Source organism: Mus musculus, chromosome 10, assembly GCF_000001635.26.
Source record: "Mus musculus strain C57BL/6J chromosome 10, GRCm38.p6 C57BL/6J".
Lineage (NCBI taxonomy): Eukaryota > Metazoa > Chordata > Mammalia > Rodentia > Muridae > Mus > Mus musculus.
The window spans coordinates 117,440,369-117,462,754 of record NC_000076.6 but is presented as its reverse complement, the minus strand read 5'-3'; the positions used below and the strand labels follow the sequence as shown (position 1 = coordinate 117,462,754).

Below are 22,386 nucleotides of genomic sequence, written 5' to 3'. Positions count from 1 at the left end.
AAAAGGAAAGGAAAGAAAAGAGAAGAAAAGAAAAGAAAGAAAATCTGTCACTGGACTTCATGTCTGCCCACGGAAAGATGGCTATGGATCATGGACACCTGAGATAGTCAGCAAATATAACTAATAATGGAGCTCACACTCCCTGGCAACATTTTAATTATCATGAGGCACTGCCTACTGACTATAATGTTCTCATTAACAAACCACGAACATCTGGCTCCCTTTGTAGTATATTACTCAGAAACAATTAATTAATCAACATTCTGGTTTTTTAAACATAAGCTCACAGGAGCCTGCAGACCCTTGCTCTGGCAAGCTTGGTTCTGGGCCTTCAACACTGGAGAGGAGGGTGTCGACTGGAGATAAACTTGCCAACATGACATCATGCATATGCTTGCTACAGTACCAGCCCACCACCCGTCCTTCCTCCCTCGGGGCCTATCTAACCTTGTTGCATGGTTTATATCAAACCACAGCCTCATCTTAACATTTGCTTTCTGCCTTTGCTCCCTGTCTGCTAATGCCGTGTGCCTCTGCGGTCTCCTAGCTGTCTGACCACAGCTTGTCTCCAGAACTTCTTCCTAATGGCCTCCCCTTATCTTTGCAGGCCTTTGAGCATTTGATGCCCTCCATCTGGCTTCTAAGAATCCCTTTGGCTTTGTTGTTGGTCCGAGGTCAAATGGTTTCTCCTCGGGCTCTTCTTTCCTTACCCCTTGAACATAAATATGTCTGAGGGACAGATCACACAGGTTTAAATTCACCTGTCAATTATGTAAGCTTGGGAAACTCTCTTAATATCTCTCTGTGCCTCCGAGTATTCATTGGAAAAAGACGGTGGCAATAGTTTCCCCTAAACAACATTGCTGGCCGTGGATAACACACAGGAACATACAACTGGACATAGGACAACCAGCCGATAGCTGATGGCTCTTTGCTCCCTCTGTTTATTGCCTGACTTCAGTTACCGTACGGTAACCGTTCAACTTTACCCACATTCTCCGTTACCGTACGTACCGTTCAACTTTACCCACATTCTCCCAGAACTCCAAATCGGTGTTCAAGCTGCCTGCTGACATTCCCCACGGGCCCCTCAAAGTGGGCATGTCTAAACCGGAATTCATCAACACCCCTTGGGCCACTGTGTCCCATTTTCCCCCCAGCCAACAGTCTCTGTTTCTCACCTATCAGTCCCTAATGCTGACAAGTGTTGTACCGATCTCAGGCATCCAAGCAGAAGATTAGAAGTCATTGTTAGGTCTCACCTCACCCAAATATCCCCTTCATCTCAGCCATCAACTTGAGTTCTCTCCCACATATACTTCCTAGAAGTGGCTTTCCTGTCTTAGCTCATACTCTGCAGTACTACCTGGATTTTCTCTTCCGTCTAGAGATTATGTAGCAGCTCCATTCTGCATGGTCCCCCACAGGCATTTCACATTCTGATCACAATTTGCTTCCTCTACTCTGCCCCACCCCCAACCTGACCTGCACTCGCTTGGGCTTCCCAGTGTTTTGACCTGCAGTCTTCTCTAGTTTGGAATTTGCTATGTGGCTGTCCTCCTGCCTCAACTGCCACGGGCCCTTGGTGTGTACACCCTCAGTTCTTTCTCTCTTTCTTCCTTTCTCTCTCTCTCTCTCTCCCTCTCTCTCTCTCTTAAAGATGTATTAATTATTATATCTAAGTACACTGTAGCTGTCTTCAGATGGACCAGAAGAGGGCGTCAGATCTCATTACAGATGTCTGTGAGCCACCATGTGGTTGCTGGGATTTGAACTCAGGACCTTTGGAAGAGCAATTGGTGCTCTTAACCACTGAGCCATCTCTCCAGCCCCTCTCTCTTTTTTTAAAAAGACTTATTTATTTCATGTATGTGAGTACACTGTCGCTGTCTTCAGACACACCAGAAGAGGGCATCAGATCCCAATACAGATGGTTGTGAGCCACCATGTGATTGCTGGGAATTGAACTCAGGACTTATGGAAGAACAGTCAGTGCTCTTACCCGCTGAGCTGTCTCTCCAGCCTGACACTCTCAGTTCTCTTCTCCCGGCAAACCCCGTCTCAGATTTGATGTTCATCTCAAACACCACCTCCCCTGAGACAGATCCTCTACATGACAACTCGCCTTGTTTCTTAAAGCAGCACTGACCGTTGACCATGTTGTAGTGGCACTGTGTTTGTGTGTCCTTTACCCACCGTGAGATCCTTGAGGGCCTACATCTACTGCAAAACACTGAGATCCCAGCACTGTCCCTGACACATGGGCACTGCAGCAGAACTGGCTCTCTGGAAGCAGCTACCAGCAGCTGTCCTTGGCTAAGTGACTGCCATCTTCTGGTCTTCCCTTGTGTGATCCTGTGTTGTGTCACTCCCTGCTGCATCTTCGGTGACTTTTGCCCTGAAAAACTCTTCCCCAGGATCTTCAGCCACCAGGGTTGTCATGACGAAATGCCACAGGTCAGGTAGGTGACTTTGAGAACAGAAATTCATGGCCTACCAGTTCTTGAGGCAGAAAGCCTAAGGTTGTACTGGGAGGGATGGTCGCCCAGGAGGTTCCTCTTGTGCTTGGCACACAGCCAGTTTCTCACTGGTCCCTCACACCGCCTTCTGCACATGCGTAGAAAGGGACAACTTGTGTTCCTTCTTACGAGGACACCAGGATTAAGGCCGCACTTTCCAGTACCATTCAACTTTTGTTTCCTCCTGCTAGGCTCCATCTTCAAACAGTGTGATGATATCTGTGGTTAGGGCTTCAACAGAGGACTCTTTGAAAGGACACACTTCTCAATCCGACATATGATGCCCTGATTCGGCTGTGTCCCAGCAACCAGACAGACTCAAGAAAAGCCTCGCCCATACCAAGTAGTCACCTTAAACTTAGGATCTCTGGACCGGTGGAATAAATAGCTGAGCAGGTTAAAGCTCTTGTTACCAAGGCCCATACTTGAGAATAGCCCCCCACCCCTGGTTCTACCTGGTAGAAGAAGAGAATCAACTCCTGTCCTGTGACCTTCACATGTGTGTACATACATGCCCAAGCACACACAAGACACAACACAAATATACACAAATAGATAGATAGATGATAGATAGATAGATAGATAGATAGACAGACAGACAGGTAGGTAGGTAGGTAGGTAGGTATATAGATAGATGGATAGACAGATGATGGATGAATAGCTGGATAGATAGATGATGGATGGATAGATGGATAGATAGATAGATGATGGATGGATAGATGGATAGGTAGGTAGATAGATGATGGATGGATAGATAGATAGATAGATGATGGATGGATAGATGGATAGGTAGGTAGGTAGATAGATAGTTGATGGATAGATGGATAGGTAGGTAGGTAGATAGGTAGATAGATAAGTATAATTGATTTAGAATATCAACGTTCAAGAAGCCTTCAGCCCACAAAGCAAGCTTATCCCATATTCCTATCCTATCCACTCCCCCACATCCAGCCAGAGATGACTATTTCCTATGCTCTCTGTCTGCCAACCTTCAGCACGACATCCTCCCTCCTGGTCTCAGCCATGTCCCACTAAGAATACCAAGACTCCACTGTTAGCATTCTGTCTAAATTCCACCCCACAGTTACCTGGCAACAGCCAGGTATGCTCCTCCCCACAGTTACCTGGCAACAGCCAGGTAGGCCTGACCCACTATGAAAGGGGCAACAGATCTCTTGTGACAGAGTCATAGATGGCTGTGAGCCACCATGTGGAAGCTGGACATTGAAGCTGGGTTCTCTCTAAGAGCAACAAGTGTTCGGAAGAGCTGAGCCACCTCTCTAGCCTCCTGGGTGGTTTTTATGGCGTAAAGGGAACCCTAAGGGAAGATATTAAGGGGAGCTTTGTGTGTAACACTAAGCCTTTGCCTGTGAGCTCGGCATGTGACCGCTGCCCCCAATTTACTGTTCATCTTTTATCTTCTCATGCCCAACTACAATGTGGTTTATTACACAGATTCTCATTGAATAAGCAAACTCCCGAAGGTGGGCTGGTGAGATAAGGAGAGATCCTCAGGAGAGCGTTGTGTGTAATAACAACATTTAACCTTGCCTGTGGGCACAGCATGGAATTCTTCTCCCTGGCTTATTGTTCATCTTTTGTCCTTTTGTGTCCAGATACAACATGTTTATTGTACAAACTCTCAGAAGCAGAGTGAACTCTGTGTGTTCCAAGGTTGACTTAAACCACTGAACTAACAGAGGGCCAATCACAGGGTACTGTTGTGAACATCGTACACAAAGGTACTGGGACCTTTAACTCACCTATGAGTTATCTTGAAGTTGCCCAAATATACACCAGGGGTTTAAAGCATGGAGAGGGACAGCGAAGAAAGAAACTGGGCCTGCGCACTGGTGGCTAACTCAGGAGGCAGAGACAGACAAGTCTCTGAGTTCGAGGCCAGCCTGGTCTACAGAACAAGTTCCAGAACCACCGGGGCTACACAGAGAAACCCTATCCTGGAAGAGAAAAAAAAAAGGAAGGAAAGAAGGAAGGAGAGGGAAGGGGAGAGGGGAAGGAGAAGGGGAGGGGAGGGGAAGAGGAAGAGAAGAGAGGGGACAGGAGGGGAGGGGAGGGGAGAGGAGGGGAGGGGAGGGGAGGGGAGGGGAGGGGAGGGGAGGGGAGGGGACAGGACAGCAGACTGGGGAAAGAAAAGCAGCCTGTGGTCTCTTACCTGGGGAGAATGGTGTAGAGTCCATCTGAGTCGTAACCTGATTAGTCAGACACCAATTGAGTATTTCTGTTTTTCCTTGTTAGGCATTGTTCTTCTCTTCGATAGTTCCCAAACCACACAGGAGAAGAAAACAGTGTAAAACCCAGCTTAAAAAAGACAATCAAGGTTCTCCTGTGGAGAAGGGCAGGGAACAAGAGCCTATAAATTAAGTATGTGGATTTAAAAAAGGAATCAGTCTGCATTTTAAGGGACTTTATTACATCGAGAATATTCTAAGGCCTGGGCATAGACCGACAGGGAGATGAAGCAGTCAAGGTAAGTCTCTCCCCATGTGGCCAATCCTTCACAACTTCACAAAATATCCTGTGGCAGAACAAATCTAATTTGTTTTTGGCATCAGGCTGCATTTCCATAAACTCCTCCTTGGCATTGGCTCTGGTGTCCCAGGAAATTAAAATTTAGAGCCAAACTCCCCTTACACATAATAATAACCTCGTTATGGAGGTGCTCGCAAACGGATCACGAGCGGGAAGCAGCTCTCTCCCGTGATTAGTTTAATTAGCGCCTTCCTCGGTCTCATCAGGAATGTTGAGGTTCAGCTGGGCAGGGAGTCCGGCAAAGTGGCTGAGCTGCCTCCGGGACACGCGGAGGGCGGGGTGGGGTGGGATAGGGGCTTCTGAGAAGGCTCTGAATTCCGGAACCCCAGTGGCCTCAAAGATAGACCAGTTCCTGGTCCAGAGGAGACACACAGGCTCCCTGGACAGTACAGGTTCAGACACCTGGCATTTACTTGGCAGATCCCTGTTAGGAGTGCTCCCACCTTTCATGCCTCCTCCCTTCCCCCCCAGATTTCAGCTACAGTAGAATCTAGGCATCTTCACTCACCTAGTCTTTGTGTCAACTCAGGGTGAGAATTACTGAGAGTGCTGAAATTCTAGACCGTGCCGGAACCTCCCACACAAGACCACATTTTCTTTCCACAATCTACAGCCACTTCCAGTTCACAGGCCAGGGTGGGAACTTTAATAAACAGTAGAATTTGCCAGAGTGGCAGGGGCGGAAAAGGAGGTAGAACAGGGGAGCCCAGGACAATGCGTTGTCTCCAGGCCATGGGGACACAGAAGGTCACCTGAGATGGCACATTGTAGGTCAGAGAGAACAGGGTAAGAGCAAGTCCTGACGTAGGAACGAACGGTAACAGCTTAGGGGATCTTGTATCAGGTATAGGCCTTCGCAGGGTGGGGTTGGAAAGTGTAAAGGTTGTCAGAGAGAAAACAGAGTCACTTAGGTCAAGCTGGAAAGCCCTGGAGTAGCGACTGTCACCAAGTCCTGGATAAAAAGGACTGCCCTCCAAAGACTGACAGAATCACAGCCTCGAACAAGGGCATCTACAACCTTACACACTACACCACGATTGTGCAAGGACATTTGATCCGCCGTCTTCTGTTTAAATTTGGACTGACCTCTGACCTTTGAACGCCCTTGTCCACTAGTCTGCCTGGCCAAAGGATTGTTGCAACAAAAGAGGTTGTGTGATCTTTCTCATTTTTGCCTTTAGAAGCCTTCCTTTCTGTAACTCCAGCAACGAATACACTAAAAGCTGGCCCTGCCTCACGACCCTCTGGGGTGGCCACACTCAGAGTTTACCATGGCACACATCTTCTTGCAATGCCACTATTCCTGTTGGCCTTTGGAGAAGCTTTGTGTTGGCGACTTGGCTTAGCAAAGGCCTCTCCCCCAGATTCTGAGCAGCAGGTGTGCAAGCAAGATGGTCCCGAAACTTCCAGCTCCTTATTCCCCCTGGTGAGAAAGTGTTTCTCCTCCAGGTTTCAAGCCGTTCCTGGGCACAGAAACAGGAGCGCTTCAAACAGGGTAATTGCAACTATGTCTCCATTTACCCAACCCTTGTGCTTGTGCTAAAGGACAGGTGTCCGTGCAGCACGAGGCCATTGAATGTTTGACCTCCAACTTCAAACAACATTCCCTTCCTTTTGCTTTATCTCAGATGTAGATTTACACTGTTTAATAATTTACTACAGGAGAAGTCCTTGAAACAAATCTCGGGAGATAAGCTGCTGCAGGGGAGTTGCCCAGACTTGTTGAGTTTGCCAGTATTCTTGTTTAATCATCTCTAGCCACTTGTTATGATTTGGACCTTAAGTGTCCCCTAAGAGTCCGTTTGCTAAAGGTTTGCTCGCTCACCTGTGGTGTTCTTGGGAGATGATGGAATGTTTTAAAAAATGTCAAGGTTAATACTGATCATTAAAAGGGCTGGAGAGATGGCTCATCAGTTAAGAGTACTTACTGTTCCTGCAGAGGCCCCAGGTTGGGGTCAGAGCATCCATAAGATGGCTCAGTCCTAATTCCAGTTACATTGGTTTCTGGCGCCCTCTTCTGGATTCTAGAGGCACTACATGCATGTGGTGCAGCTATAACAGGCAAAACCCACTCATACATAAAATTAAAATAAATAAATAAAAATCTAAAAAAAAAACAAAAACACCCTCTTCGATCATCAGATTGGCAGGAACTAGAATCACCTAAAAAACAAACCTATAGCATGTTTGTGAGGGATTTCTAAGTTGGGCTGAGGTGAGAAGACCCGTCCTAATGTAGGCTATGGGCTGGGACCCTTGACTAAACGAAAAGGATTAAGTCACGTGACAGCATTCAAGGCCCTCTACTTCCTGCCTGTGGATGAAATGTGACCGGAAGCCTCTTGCGTCTGCACTGGACCTTCCAACTATGATGGACTCTGAACCCAAACTGAGAGCCAAAGTTAACCCTTTGGAGGACCGTAGTGTCTACAGCTGCTGTTCTCAACCTGTAGCTCGCAACCCACCTGGGTCAAACGACCCTTTCAGAGGATCGCCTTAGACCATCTGCATATCAGATATTTACAACATGATTCATAACAGTAGCAAATTTACAGTTATGAAGTAGCAATGAAAATACTTTTATGGTTGGGGGTCACCCTAGCATGAGGAGCTGTCTCAAAGAGTGGAAGTGTTAGGAAGGTTGAGAACGGTTAGGAAGGGGGATAAAGGAACACAGGACATTGGGGTGTGCCCTTGAAGAGGCCCTGGAGGCACACATTTTTTTTCCAGCCTACTTTTAAAAAGGTTCACCCTCTCCTCTAGTCCACCACCCAGCAGAGGTAGTGAAAGAGAAAAGTTATTGAATATGTGCATCTCAGGTAATGTGCCACATCACTGGAACCCTAACTCAGCCCTGCAGAATTTTCTCTTCCATGCCTTCATTCTCAGCTTCCGAGGTGATGAGACTGGCAGAAACCCTTGGTCATTGGCAAAATCCTGAGCCTTCTTTCCTTCCTAAGACAAGCTGGTCAATCTCATCCACCCTCAATGTTCTTTTTCTTTGTTTTAAGATTTATTTATTCATTTTATGTATATGAGTACACTGTAGATGTACAGATGGTTGTGAGCCTTCATGTAGTTGTTGGGAATTGAGGTTTTAGGACCTCTGCTTGCTCCGGTCAACCCTGGCCCAAAGATTTATTTATTATTATACACAAGTACACTGTAGCTGTCTTCAGATGCACCAGAAGAGGGCATCAGATCTCAGTACGGGTGGTTGTGAGCCACCATGTGGTTGCTGGGATTTGAACTCAGGACCTCTGGAAGAGCAGTCATTGCTTTTACCTGCTGAGCCATCTCTCCAGCCCCACCCTCGATGTTCTACTGAAGTTTTTGCCATCTATTTCTTCTACAGAGGCTATGGGTGTGGCTTTTAACAGCCCCACAGTACAGGCCAAGCAACACCAAATTAAAATGAAGGCTGCTTTCGGTAAAGGACAGGGTCTCACTGTAACACCCTGGGTGACAGGGAACTCACTATGTAGACCAGGCCAGCCTAGATCTTGAAGAGTGTGTCTCCATCATTGAGAGATACTAACTTCTCTTAGAGCTCAATGATGTGGTAAGAAGAAGAATTCTCTCGGGAAACATTTTCTTACTAAAGAAAACAGTGAGAATTGTCTCATCTGAACGCAGAAAGTGAGACATCTCATTGTGAGTGGATATCCTCTGCTAACCCCATCCCCCTGAGGGAGGCAGGACAGCAGTTGGAGGTCGTCGGGCAACAGGACATGAAGTGCCTGGGTGATATTTTTCACACAAGCTGTGAACATGGTAGGCTTGCCAGCATATTGCCAGTAGCAAGTGTCCCTAAGAACCTCCCAAACCAAGGCTGCTGACAGGTCTGGCATCTTATTGGAAGTGGATTTTGTGACTGGCAACATCTGACAGTTGCCAGGTGGTTTGGAACACTGGTATAGTTTCCTGTTGTTCAACTCTAAGATCTCATGGATAGATAGATAGATAGATAGATAGATAGATAGATAGATAGACGGATAGATAGATAGATCTTGAAAACAGAAAGGTAACTCCTATTTCTCCATCAGTAGTGATCAATGTACTGCACAATTGGTTTGGTGCAGAGATTCTGGAGACCCAAGCCTGGGCTTCAGACAAACTCTCTGTCATTGAACGGACTTGTCATTGAAGGGACCTGTCAGTGCCAGCCCTGTACCATGTAAATTACAGTGACTATAAGATTTTTAAAAAATTCTTCTGTTTATAAAGTTTTAAACAAACAACCCCCCACCCTCCTCACTACAGAAAACCAAGAGCGGTTTTCGGAAACACACCAATGGATACAAGAAGAGGCATGCTTGTGTTCATGTTGGCATAGCCTCGGGCTTTGAGCAGGGGGGCCCACACAGCAGGCTGTACAGCTGTTGAAGGGTAGAAATGGGTCGCACAACCTCACCCTGCCATCGTTTTCTGAGCAGACGCTGTCCTCCACCCCACAGTTCGGGCATTCTGTCTTTAATGTGACATCTGCCCCGCTGTGCCACGCTCAGCTCTGCTCATCTTATGCTAAACATACTTCACCCTCTCCATAGGTGACATCACCCTCTCCATGGGTGACATCACTCTCTCCGTGGGTGACATCACCCTCTCCATAACCTGTGACACAGGTAAATTTTATTAGCAGAGAGCAGCTTACTGGTCCAAGGGGAGCATTTTGCTGAGCTGGAAATCTGTTTCAAATAGTCCGGCTTTAGGATATGCGTGCCTAGCTGCACTTAACATCGTTCCTGTTTTCAGTGGAGATCAAGGAAAGGGTCCCAGATAGATCAAACTGGAAATTAGGGCAGAAGCTGGGCAGATCTGGACTGGGGGTGTTTTGCTCCACTGCAGCCTCCCACTGATAACAGGGGAGAATCAGGTGCCCTCCTCCATCCCTGTACTGTGACCTTTCCCATAGCCCACCTGCCAAGTACACCTTACACTTGCTTGTTGTGTTTCTGAGTATTCTCTGGGCACCCTCTCCCACCTCAGGAAGATACAAGCAGCTAAGAGCAGGTTTCTTATCTGTTTGGCTCTCTGAGGTTCCCCAACCATTTAGAGCTGTGCCCCCGGCCCTTCATGTGCTCCTGGTATCTGTTCAATAAATAACACCTTACCACTTGGTAGGTTAGCGGGGATGAAGGTTTTCACATTTGTAACAGAAAGCACAGCGGGTGGGCCATTAGGAGGCTGAAGAAGACCCCACAGAGCATGGAAGGCCTGGAGGCTGTTATCAGTCGGAGTAGGAGGTGCTCTAAATCAACACCCTCCTGGCCCAGGGAGATTATCAAGTAAGTAAGACAATGGGACCAGACAGAAAGGCACCTGGAAATGAGCCAGCAGGAAGTGGGGAGAGAGTGGTTTCTGGTTTCGATTTTCTTTGTCTTCGTGGGTTTGGTGTTTCACTCTAATCCCTTTTGATCCCCTTGGTTAAATCCTATTATTTAGACACTTGATTCTAGTAGAATCTTTTTTTACCAATAAAAAAATCTCTGTGGTGTCTGTGTGTGTGTGTGTGTGTGTGTGTGTGTGTGTGTGTGTGTGTATGTGTGGGTGGGTGTGTGTAGGCCAGAGGTCCACATAGGCCTCTTCTCCACAATTCTTCTTTCTGAGACAAGGGCTCACCATGAGGCCCTGGCTGTCCTGGAACTCACTACATAGAATAGGCTGACTCCAAACTCACAGAGATCTGCCTGCCTCTGTCTATGTGCTAAGATTGAAGGTGTGTACCACCCATCACCATGCCTGGTACTCACTTAATTTTTTTTAAGACAAGGTCTCTCACAGAACCTGGAGGATACTGATTTGGCAAAATCGGCAGGCCAGGAAGGTCATGACCCTTCCTGTCTACCACCAAGGCACTGCGGTGCCAGGCATAGCTTTTTTGTTGTTGTTGTTTTGTTTGTTTGAAACAGGGTTTCTCTTTATAGCCCTGGCTGTCCTGGAACTCACTTTGTAGACCAGGCTGGCCTCAAACTCAGAAATCAGCTTGCCTCTTTCTCCTGAGTGCTGGGATTAAAGGTGTGCATCACCACGCCCGGCCAGGCATAGCTTTTTATGTGCTTGCTACATCCATGGCAGCCATTTTACCAACTGAGCCATAATTGCATAACTTTCGAAGGTTGTAGGAGGTCGGAGTGAAGCTACACTACTTTTACTGTAGCTTGCCATTTCCTATTGAAAGAAAATGAGATTTTGTAACTTGTGATTCATGTAAAAGAGTTGTCTATGAGCCCGCGGCCTGGGGCCGAGAACAAAGCAGAACAGACAGGGCTGTTAAGACATTCCTAAGAACAGCTTGATTGTACAAGCAGGGCTATCTTGTCTGGGTCAACACCACCTGGCCCGAACCTCCCCTCTGTCTACTGCCCCTTGACACTGGGTAAAGTCATACATCAACTGGTTGCTATGTGAACAAGATAAGCCCCCAGCCCACAGGAACAAAGTCCTGATGCCCTTTTGCTAACATGTAATCTTTCTGTTAATGTTTAAATAAGCTAATAGTGTGTCACTATGCTGAATTCCACACCCCTAAGCCCCTTACCCCATAAAAACCCCTAGCTTTCGAGCCTCGTGGCCGACATCCGTTATCTCCTGTGTGAGATACATGTCAGTCCGGAGCTCCGTAATTAAACGTCCTCATGTATTTACATCAAGATGGTGGTCCTTTGTGATTTTTTTGGGTGCACGCCGAATTGGGAATTGGGTAGGGGTTTCCCCACTAGGTCTAACACTATGGATGCTGAACAAGGGATCCCTACTCACAAACTGAGTCAGGAAGACCTGGCTGAGAACTGACTCCCAAGGAGCCCAGACCTCCTGTCTGTAGAAGACCGACCTCAGCAGCTCTCCCCTGCACTCCTTACATTCTATGAGTAGGGCCCTTGTGGCAGGCCTGGGCAGGTTTTGTCTCCCTTTCTGGCAATCCTATCCCAGGATTGTTGTGACTATAAAAAGATAAAGAGAGGAGAGATATGTTCTATGTAGGTGTGGGGGAAAGGAGTGCCTCAGCGGACCCATGCCAAGGCATTCCTTCCCCCTGAGGGACCAGCCACACAATGGTATAGTATAGAATAGAGTTTATTAAGGGCATGGGGAAGGGAGTTTAAAGGGTAGTAGTAGTAGGAGGAGAGAGAGAGAGAGAGAGAGAGAGAGAGAGAGAGAGAGTATAGAGGCTAGCCATGACCATGACCACTTGGAGAGAGTGGGAAGGGAATGGGGAGAGGGGGAGCAAGAGGCAAGGGAGAGAAGTAGGAGTAAGAAAGAGAGGAGGGGGCAAGCAGCGGTTGGGCCAGGCAACCTGGCTGTTGCCAGGTAACTGTGGGGAGGAGCCTACCTGGTTGTTGCCAGGTAACTGTGGGGGCAGAGTCCAGATAGAATGCTAACAAGAATAGGTTAGCATAGAACTATAGAAATTTTTGGAAAACTGCATTCCATACAACAACTGCTAAAGATTGTTTATTGTGAGTCTCTGACATCTGCCCATAGTGGGTCCTCAGTATGCCCAAAGTGGGTGCTCCTAACACAGGGTGTCTCACACAGACTTTGTGACTGTAGATAAATGGCTCTCTCTGGAGACTGGACTTAACCCAAAGATATCGAAAGAGAGATGCTTTCACACATAGTGGTGGTTTGACTGAGAACTGTCCCCTCCACCTGCTGCACAGGGTCACTTATTTAAACACTTGGTCAGCTCCTGGCTGGTGGCTCTTTTGGGAGGAAGTGGAACCTTTCTTCATGAGGCAAAGCCTGCTGGAGGAAGTATACATCACTGGGTGCAGACTTTTGAACTTTGCAGTCTGGCCCCACTCCAGTTCATCCTGCTCCGTGTTTTCATTTGAAGATGAGGTCTCTCAGTTCTGGGCCACAGTGTCTCCCTCTCATTATAGACTCTCCTCCTGGAACCCTATCCCCAAATAAACTCTTCCTTCTTCCTTCTATAACTTGCCCTGGTCATGGTATTTATCACAATAAAAAAGGAACTAATACACATTTATCATTAAGAACCCTAATAGTTGGGACTGGAGAGATGGCTCAGTGGTTAGCACCGCTAGCTGTTCATCCAGAGGACATGGGTTCAATGCCCAGCACCCACATGGTGGCTCATCATCATTTGTGACTCCAGTTCTAGGGGATATGACATGTTGTGGCCTCTTTGGGAGCCAGCCACACATGGTACATAGACATACATGCAGGCAAAACACTCATACACATAAAATAAAATAATACTTAAAAAAAGATTTATTTATTATTATACATGAGTACACTGTAGCTGTCTTCAGATGCACCAGAACAGATGCATCAGGTCTCATTACAGATGGTTGTGAGCCACCATGTGGTTTCTGGGAATTGAACTCAGAACCTCTGGAAGAGCAGTCAGTGCTCTTAACCACTGAGCCCAACTCTCCAGCCAAATACTTTTTTAACTTATAAAATACCCCCCCCCAAAAAATAAACAAAACAAAACAAAAATCAGACAGTGGTGGCGCATTCCTTTAATCCCAGCACTTGGGAGGCAGAGGCAGGCAGATTTCTGAGTTCAAAGCCAGCCTGGTCTACAGAGTGAGTTCCAGGACAGCCAGGGCTACAAAGAAAAACCCTGTCTCAAAACAAACAAACAAACAAACAAACAAACAAACAAATCCTAGTAGGAAAAGCATCATTAATTGTAGAATGAGAGGCTAAAGATCTGTGCAGGACACAGGAAGAAAAGCAGCCTGAAATCTGAGCTGCCTGCCGTCTACGGAAGACCCTGCTCTGGGTCACAATATACCTGAGATATAAGATACAATTTGCAAAACACATGAAACTGAGGAAGAACGAAGACCAAAGTGTGGACACTTTGCCCCTTCTTAGAATTGGAAACAATCACCCATGGAAGGAGTTACAGAGACAAAGTTTGGAGCTGAGACGAAAGGATGGACCATCTAGAGACTGCCATATCCAGGGATCCATCCCATAATCAGCCTCCAAACGATGACACCATTGCATACACTAGCAAGATTTTCCTGAAAGGACCCTGATATAGCTGTCTCTTGTGAGACTAGGCCAGGGCCTAGCAAACACATAAGTGGATGCTCACAGTCAGCTATTGGATGGATCACAGGGCCCCCAATGGAGGAGCTAGAGAAAGTATCCAAGGAGCTAAAGAGATCTGCAACCCTGTAGGTGCAACAACATTATGAACTAATCAGTACCCTGGAGCTCTTGACTCTAGCTGCATATGTATCAAAAGATGGCCTAGTTGGCCATCACTGGAAAGAGGCCCATTGGTCACGCAAACTTTATATGCCCCAGTACAGGGGAATGCCAGGGCCAAAAAATGGGACTGGGTGGGTAGGGAAGTGGGGGGTAGGGTATGGGGGACTTTTGGGATAGCATTGAAAATGTAATTGAGGAAAATACGTAATAAAAAATATTTAAATATATTTTTTATATATATGGAGCTGGAGAGATGACTCAGCAGTTAAGAGCACTGGCTGCTCTTCTGAAGGTCCCGAGTTCTAATCCCAGCAACTACATGGTGGCTCACAACCATCTGTAATGAGATCGAACACCTCTTCTGGTGCATCTGGAAAAAAAAACAAAAAAAAACAGCTACAGTGTACTTAAGTTAAATAAATAGATATTTTTTTATGTACATAGATAATGAAAATATCTGCACAATAGAGCCCTAGGTGCTTAGTAGAGTCTCTCACTAAACCCCATGTAAAGCCCATGAGTTAACCCTGGTCAACCCCGAGAGAACTATCAGACAAACGTACTCTGGGTGGTATGGCACAGGACGCCTGCTCAGACTCCTTGAGACTGTTGGAGTCATGGGACAGGAGAAATCTCAAAGATGACACAGCCCAGAGAAGACTGGAGATGAAGTGTGGTTTCTTGACTCCCAGAACACAAAGATGACATCAATGGAGATCGGGCCAATGAAACAGACTCAACACTTTGTTTGACACATGTCCCACGGTAATGCGAGTTGTAAGCAGAGGAGGTGCTATCCTCTTCGAAGCTTGGAAGTTGCTCCAAAACGAAGACTGTGTGCACACACAATACTGGGGATTGAACCTGGGGCGTAGCCTACCCTAGGCAAGTATTCTACAACCGAGCCACACCCCCGGGCCCCAGACAAGCCTTGTGAAGTAGATTCTGTGACTATTTCATCACACAGAGCTATAACTTAGCACAGTTTGGTTGCTCGGCATCACAGCTGCAAGGGAATTCCAGTTGGCTGGAACAGGATTGTGCCGGGAGTTACTTCATCTCTTAACTCTTGATCCCCAGGGGGCCACTATCCGTGGTGGCTGGAAGGACCTGAGCTCCGTTTGTCCCAGCCCTCCGTTTGATTGGTAACTGTCTCTTGCATTACTGACTGTGAGTTCTAGTTTATTTAATCCCCAGGACAATCCTACAGCACATCTATACATACAAGAAAATGGACGCTGGAGTTGGGGTGGGGGTACAGGAACTTGGGACAGGAAGATTCCCTCTGCGTTACCACCCCCTCCACTAACAGATAAAGCAAGTTAGACTCACAGAAACATAGAAACAACTTGAGCTTGGGAATGACTAAGGTCTCGGGTAGAGCCAATGTCTTTTGACTCCACTTCTCTGCTTTTGGATCGAACTGCTAAGAAAGCAAAGCCCGTGCCACATGTGATTTTTCTACCATGTGTGATTCTCTAGAGACTTCTGTGGCTTGCAATATTTTGAGTCCAGTGAGTACAGGCATTTCTCGAGCAAGGAGCTAATTTTTAAAAGCATCTCACATCTCATTCTTCTGCTGGATTCTGAGACCAGCAACATGAGTGTTTTGAAACAGATACAATGTTTCTAATACTATGGGCACAAATTTGAACTCCTCGATCTTGGAAACGTTTGTTAACAGACACCCACTTTCCAGGACTCTACAGCGGCAGGTGCCTGTAGCTAGTCGGACTCCGTGTTCCATACAGTTAATTACCACCTCTCCAAGCACTTACACATTTTTAAAACTTGATTTATAAAATTAGGCATATGAGGCTGGGCGTGGTGGCACACGCCTTTAATCCCAGCACTTGGGAGGCAGAGGCAGGCGGATTTCTGAGTTCGAGGCCAGTCTGGTCTACAGAGTGAGTTCCAGGACAGCCAGGGCTATACAGAGAAACCCTGTCTCGAAAAACCAAAAAAAAAAAAAAAAAAAAAAAAAAAAATTAGGCATATGTGTCAGATATAACCTATTAATTTCTTTGAGACAAATCCTGCACAGAGTGGGTTTCCTCCACCCTACCCAACCCTGCTTTTTCTGGTAGGTTTCCACGCTGCAAAAATAATTTGAAAGAACAACCCCCTTTACGTAATGAATAACATTTGCTTGGTTATTTAGTCAGCAGGCATTTGCCCAGCACCTACTCCGTGCCAAGCCGCCAGAACACAGAGGATGGCAGAGAGTCCACCTGCTTAAGTTGGAAATCTGTGCACCACGAAAGTGAAATAGGGTGCCTTGATGAAATTGGATGATTTTCATCCACTCAGGGTGAGTGACCGGCAGCCAGGAGCTGGGTCGGAGAAGATGGTGGATTTCCGTACGTCTGATGGACGACTCCGCGGGTTCCGGCTAACAGCCTTTCTGTTTTGTGCCTATTTCACTGTTTAGATTTAACATTGCCAAATACTAGAAATTTTCTCCATGTGGAGATGTTTTTGTGTGTGTTTCTGTATTCATCTGGTGCTTAGAAGGTGGGTAGTAAGGTTCATTGAACTGTGAAATCACCGTCCACTTTTTCCTCGTCTCAGAATAGCTGCATTTTCTGCAACAAGATGCTGGCCTTGAAAACAGGCCATTTGGTCTGGAGGTGCATGGGTTCCTTGCCTGATAAGATGGACAGAATAAAACCCAAGAAAGACAAACCATTTCCCCTCTATCCTGTGCCCAAAGCAAGCATGCCCAGTGGGAAGGAATCCATCTCCACTCCATCATGATTCTTGAACAACATGCATCTCTTTACAGTCTGAGGACACACACACACACACACACACACCCTGAACTCAGCTCTCCCCTGCAGGGATGCCTGGGTGATGTGCAACTTCTGAATGTGAGTTTTCTCTTTGAAAAAAAAAAAAGTTTAAAAACATGCACATTACAACCCAGAAAGTCTAGTCGAAATGTGGTCCTCCATCCCCTCTAACTGGGTAACAGAGCAGGGGAGGGGAGAGGACCCAGACAAGCCCTGGTTCCTGGGTCCCACACTGTTTGTTTTTTGTTAAAACAGTGGCATGATGGACACTTGGAGACTGTCAGAGAGGAGTAAATTGTCTTATTTAAAGGATAACTACTGAACCGGAGTGGATACTCAATGATGGGGAATAGAAAGACAAGTAAAACATGATTTCCTAATGTCCAGTGTGATTTAGGCGGTAGATAGACGTGAAACCAATACATCCTGACCAACTGAGACGAGAGAGGACAGGAAGTGTTAGGTTACATTCAGTTTCCTCATAACACAGACAGACTTAGGTGGTCACCCGAAACTACAAAACCTATTCAACAAATGTGTGTCTCCTAGAAGCAGTTTTGAGTGAATGACCTCAGCCCTGTTCTTAAAGAGATAGGTGCGTATTTGTCCAGGCGTCTTCACTGATGGACGGTGTGCAGGAAGGTAGGGAAAGCTTCCAGACGGTGAGCTCCGTCCTCACCACAACTGAATCACAACATTTTGCAAGTTTTATTCGACCCACAGAAACGTGACATGAACAGACACAAGAGAGGTCTAACGAGCCACAAAGGAAAGCTGAGCCTATACGAGGACCTTGCGTTGATACAAAGGGTATAAAGGAAAATATAAAACTGCTTCACTACTTACAACTTTTTTGTTTTGGTCATAGGTAAGTGCATAAAATTATATTTAACACTCAATGTGTAAGATTAAATATGGGACTCCACAGCTTCTGCTGTGAGCTCCTATTCTAACTGTACAGAAATTCACTGAGTTGTGGAGACCTTAGGATCTGGTTAATTTTGGCACATGAGAATATTATTCATTTGAAAGTATTTTTTAAAGATTTATTTATTTATTTATTTATTTATTTATTTATTTATTTATTATATGTAAGTACACTGTAGCTGTTTTCAGACACACTAGAAGAGGGTGTCAAATCTCATTACAGATGGTTGTGAGCCACCATGTGGTTGCTGGGATTTGAACTCAGGACCTCTGGAAGAGCAGTCAAAGCTCTTAACCACTGAGCCATCTCTCCAGCCCCTACAAGTATTTTTATAATGAAATTTATTTGATTTTTTTTTTATACAGTGTCTCTCTGTATAGCTCTGGCTGTCCTGGAACTCACTCTCTAGGCCAGGCTGGCCTTGAACTCAGAGATCTGCTCACCTCTGCTTCCCAGGTGCTAAGCTCAAAGGCCTGTGCCACCACCACCTGGCTTAAACATTTTTAAGGTATCTTAAAAATAAATTTTAAAACTAATCCTTTCCTTTTCCCAATAAGATATCTGAAGTTAAGGTTCAGTAATTTGTTCAAGGTCCTGCAGTTGGTTTGTGTCAGAGGCCCAAAGCTCTGGGCCCCTGGTTCCCTGGTACTTTCCTGCAGAGGCACAATTTAGTAAAGAGAAGCAGATTATCCCAGGCATCATGGGCACACCTGTGATCCCAGGACTGGTTGAATAGAGGTAGGAGGATCAGGAGTCCAAAGCTGCAAAGCAAGTTCAAGGCCAGCCTAGGCCACAAGAATCCCTGTCTCAGAAACAAACATCTTCCGGATATAGAAACACAGATGCACACGTGAGCTCACAGAGACTGCAGCAGCGTATACAGGGCCTGCACAGGTCCAAAACAGACAAAATCTCAGCACTGAGACGGGCAAGTGCACACAAAGCCCTTCCCCTGACCAAGAAACCACTTGCAATTGATACCTTCTGGGAAATGAGAAATCTGTTTTCTCTCTCTCATGGAGTGGCCCTGGGTGTGTCAGCTACACCCCATGCACAGGAGGAATTGACTGACACAAGATGGACTCCATGTTTGTTGCAGGATATACTGTGAACCCCAAGATTGTGTTATTTACTGGAAAAAAAAAACTTCCTAGTTGTGATGTGGCTCAGCCTTAGCACACACATTTTATCCTTCTGCCTGAAATATAGACATGCCCTTAGCACACACCTTTAATCCCAAACAATGAAGGTAAAATGAGTTTGTAGAAGGAAGCACCCATGTTTAAAAGTGATGTCTAATTGAGGGGCAGTCAAAGTGATGAATCAGAGAAAGATTTGACAGAATAGGATCTGCCCAACTCCCAAGAAAAGAGAGTGGAAAGAGAAGCTACTTAAGAGAGGAGTGCAGAGAGAGGGGAAGGAGGCAGCTTTACCTGGACAGCTGTACAGAGACAGGTTGCAGAGAGAGAGCAAGCTAGACGCAGGTGAAGCAAGCCAGAGAAAGCCAGAGAAAGATAAGGAGCCAGAACATTAGTGTTCTAATTGTTAGAGTTAGTTTGAGGCCAAGCAGAGCAATCCAGAAGCCAGGTTGAATCAGTTAGCTTTGAGAGGAGTTTTGAGCCACAACAGCTGAGTTGAACCAGCCAGCCAGAGTTCAAGAGAACTAGAAAGGGTGAGCTTATTCAGCAGTAAGTCTCAGAGGCTGAAAACATTCTAGGCCTAGATAAGATTGTATGGAGAAGCTTCCAGGACTAGGCCTAGGTTAGCAGTCTGAGGCAGTGAGCCTCAGAGAGGACAATTACATCATGCATGTGAATGGAAGATACAGTTACACCTTTTTTGTTTTTGTTTTTGTTTTGTTTTTTTTGTGGTTTGTTTTTAGGATTCTTGGGGATTTTGCACTTTCTTGTTTGTCTTTTTTGTTTTATTTTTTTGTTTGTTTGTTTTGTTTAGTTTTCGAGAGGAAAGAAGATGAAGTTGAGTGGGCAGAGAACAGGGAAGATCTGGGAGGAGTTGTGGGAGGGGAAATAATATGATCAAAGTACATTTATGAAAAAATTAATTTTTGAAAATGCACAACGAGAAATGAATGAACTGACAAAAAAGCCCTTTTTAGCCCATGCACACAGTGAACGCTGACCAAGCCTTGCACAACAGACTGTTTAAAAGGAGAGAACTGGCAGTTAGGTGTCTAACTTGTTCCTCACATCCCATAGTTCTTAACTGCAGAGGGCTCTGCCCTGGCAGGCGGGGTGTGGCATCCAGAAGTGAGACGTGCTATTAGTGACGCTGGTCAACCATGTGTGTGCTGATGCTGGGGCTTTGTTCTTGTTGTTTGTCCTCTGAGGAGAGTCATTTTCACATGCACATGCGCACACTCGTAAGTGCAGAGACAGTTTCTCACTGTCCTATCCTTTAATTGGTATGGGTTAGGTATGGATTCGGCAATCTGCATGGTGAGGTCTTGGTCAACAATACCAAATCACTTCCGGTTCACCTTACGTTCCAAGCTAAACATTACATCTCCGTTTTACTTCACCTTGTCTTCAAGATGACGGAACCATCAACCGGTCTCTGTAAAACCTTCCACTGTCTGACATCTGCTTTCCTTTCTTCAATTCCCAAAAGGAGGCGATCATAAACAGAGCTTCCAGAATTTTCTCCTTCGTCCGTCTCCAGGATTTTCACTGCTTCTCCGATTTTGCTCCTGGGGATCTATTTACTGACTGTTTATATTTGTGTTACCTAAGAAATAAATCCTCTTAATGAAAAAAACAAAGTCTGTGGTGGCAAAGTTCTAGGCACCATGCAAATGTCACCTGATTAATTCCGTTCACTGAGATCTCCAACGAGCAAGCAGTAGCCTTGAGCGCGTTTCGCCCACTCCCTTTAAGCTGCAAACCTACCAGTAACAGCGACGATGAACAGTAGAGGATGTGTGCGCCTGTTCTCAAGCCAGTTGTTGAAAACAGAATCCCTTGCTTCGCTCCACAAAGAGGTTTTTTTTTTTTTTTTTAAGGAAAGGGTCTTTTTAAAACTCCAGACAAAGGAAATCCCTTCAGCTTAGGAAGGGGATTTAGATGCTGGAGTTGTGCCTGATCAGGTCCTTAAAGCCAGGCTCTGTTTCTGAAACAATGACAAACTCAGACCACCGCTTGCCCCGAAGACCACCAGGAAAAGGCTGAGCGGCAGGGGGCGAAGCCCACACTGTGAGCGCAGCGTGCGAAGCATTGCATCACGTTATGGGACCGCGGGGTGGGGGTGGGGGGTAGGGGGGAACGCCTCCTGTGGATTTCTGGACCCCAACGTGGGGTCCACCGTGAGAAGTTACTTATTTCTTAAAAGTGAAATGGGAGGAAAGACACCTCTTTTCTCATTGGATCTCAGGATGAGCTGAGACAACTCCTATACACCCAAGCCCTGATCCCAGCAGACACTGAGGATAATAAATGTCAGAGTGGGCTGCCCTGGCAGCGGAGGTAGGGGTGAAACAGACCAATGAGCTAGGCTTAGAGATGAATGGGGAAAAATATCCCATACAGAGTGAATCCAAGCCAAAGTGTCTGCCCCGGACAGGCAGAATGGCTCAGCAGGCCCCATTCACCCAATATGGCCCAAAAGGATTCTGGCTAATTTTAAGATTTATTCAATCAATTATAGACTTAGAGGATAATCGAGCATTCTTTGTTTCTCTTGGCAAAGTCCTGATTTGCAAAGTCCTATTTGGCAAGAGAAAGGCTGAATTCTTTCTTTCTTTCCTTCTTTCTTTCTTTCTTTCTTTCTTTCTTTCTTTCTTTCTTTCTTTCCTCCTTCCTTCCTTCCTTCCTTCCTTCCTTCCTTTCTTTCTTTCTTTCTTTTCTTCCTTTTTTTCGAAATAAAATTGTTTTAGTAACAAAATATAGATTGCATGAACAACCGCAAAGTCCCTTCAGGTCAAAACGATGTGCCCTGGTGTGGAGCAGGTAGGAAGAAGGACAGACCTGAGCTTCAGAGTCAGACAGAGGAGTCTCACTGGATGCATCCCGCTCAGACTGCAAGGAGACGGTCACAGACTATGGGCTGGCTCTCTGGGGCCTAGTTTCCTTCACCACAGTGAGTGGAGATCGGAATACCTACCTGGTGGCCTGTGGTAAGGGCTCAGTGAGGGTGAGACATTTCTAGCATGATCCTCACACATGGTCTTCACAAAGACTCCGGGCAGCTTGTCCTGAGTGTGTCTCTAAGAAGCTCCTAAGAGACAATTAGAGATGCAGTTGACCCATTGCCATGGTCCCTATATGATGTCTAGCTTAAACAGCCTCTTGAGAATTTTGGGGTTTTTTTTGGAGACAGGTTTTCATACAGCCCAGACCCACCTCACTGTGCATCTGGGAAGACCATGACCTCCTGGCCCTCCTGA

The 22,386-nt window shown here is 46.1% G+C and overlaps 2 long non-coding RNA genes across 3 annotated transcripts; one reads left to right on the top strand and one right to left on the bottom strand.

Moving 5' to 3' along the window:
* Window positions 1-1,960: 1,960 nt before the first annotated feature.
* On the bottom strand, window positions 1,961-6,241 carry Gm51783. 2 transcript variants are annotated; one of them, XR_003948948.1, is made up of 3 exons: window positions 5,578-6,241; window positions 4,693-4,863; window positions 1,961-2,750 (listed from the first exon to the last, which is right to left on the bottom strand). It is a non-coding gene; the product is annotated as a predicted gene, 51783 (long non-coding RNA). The 2 variants fall into 2 exon arrangements; XR_003948949.1 differs by lacking the exon at window positions 1,961-2,750 and adding an exon at window positions 4,126-4,477.
* Window positions 6,242-15,319: 9,078 nt separating this feature from the next.
* Gm32141 (predicted gene, 32141) lies at window positions 15,320-16,732 on the top strand. The gene is made up of 2 exons (NR_152734.1): window positions 15,320-15,437; window positions 16,429-16,732. It is a non-coding gene; the product is annotated as a predicted gene, 32141 (long non-coding RNA).
* The last annotated feature ends 5,654 nt before the right edge of the window (window positions 16,733-22,386 follow it).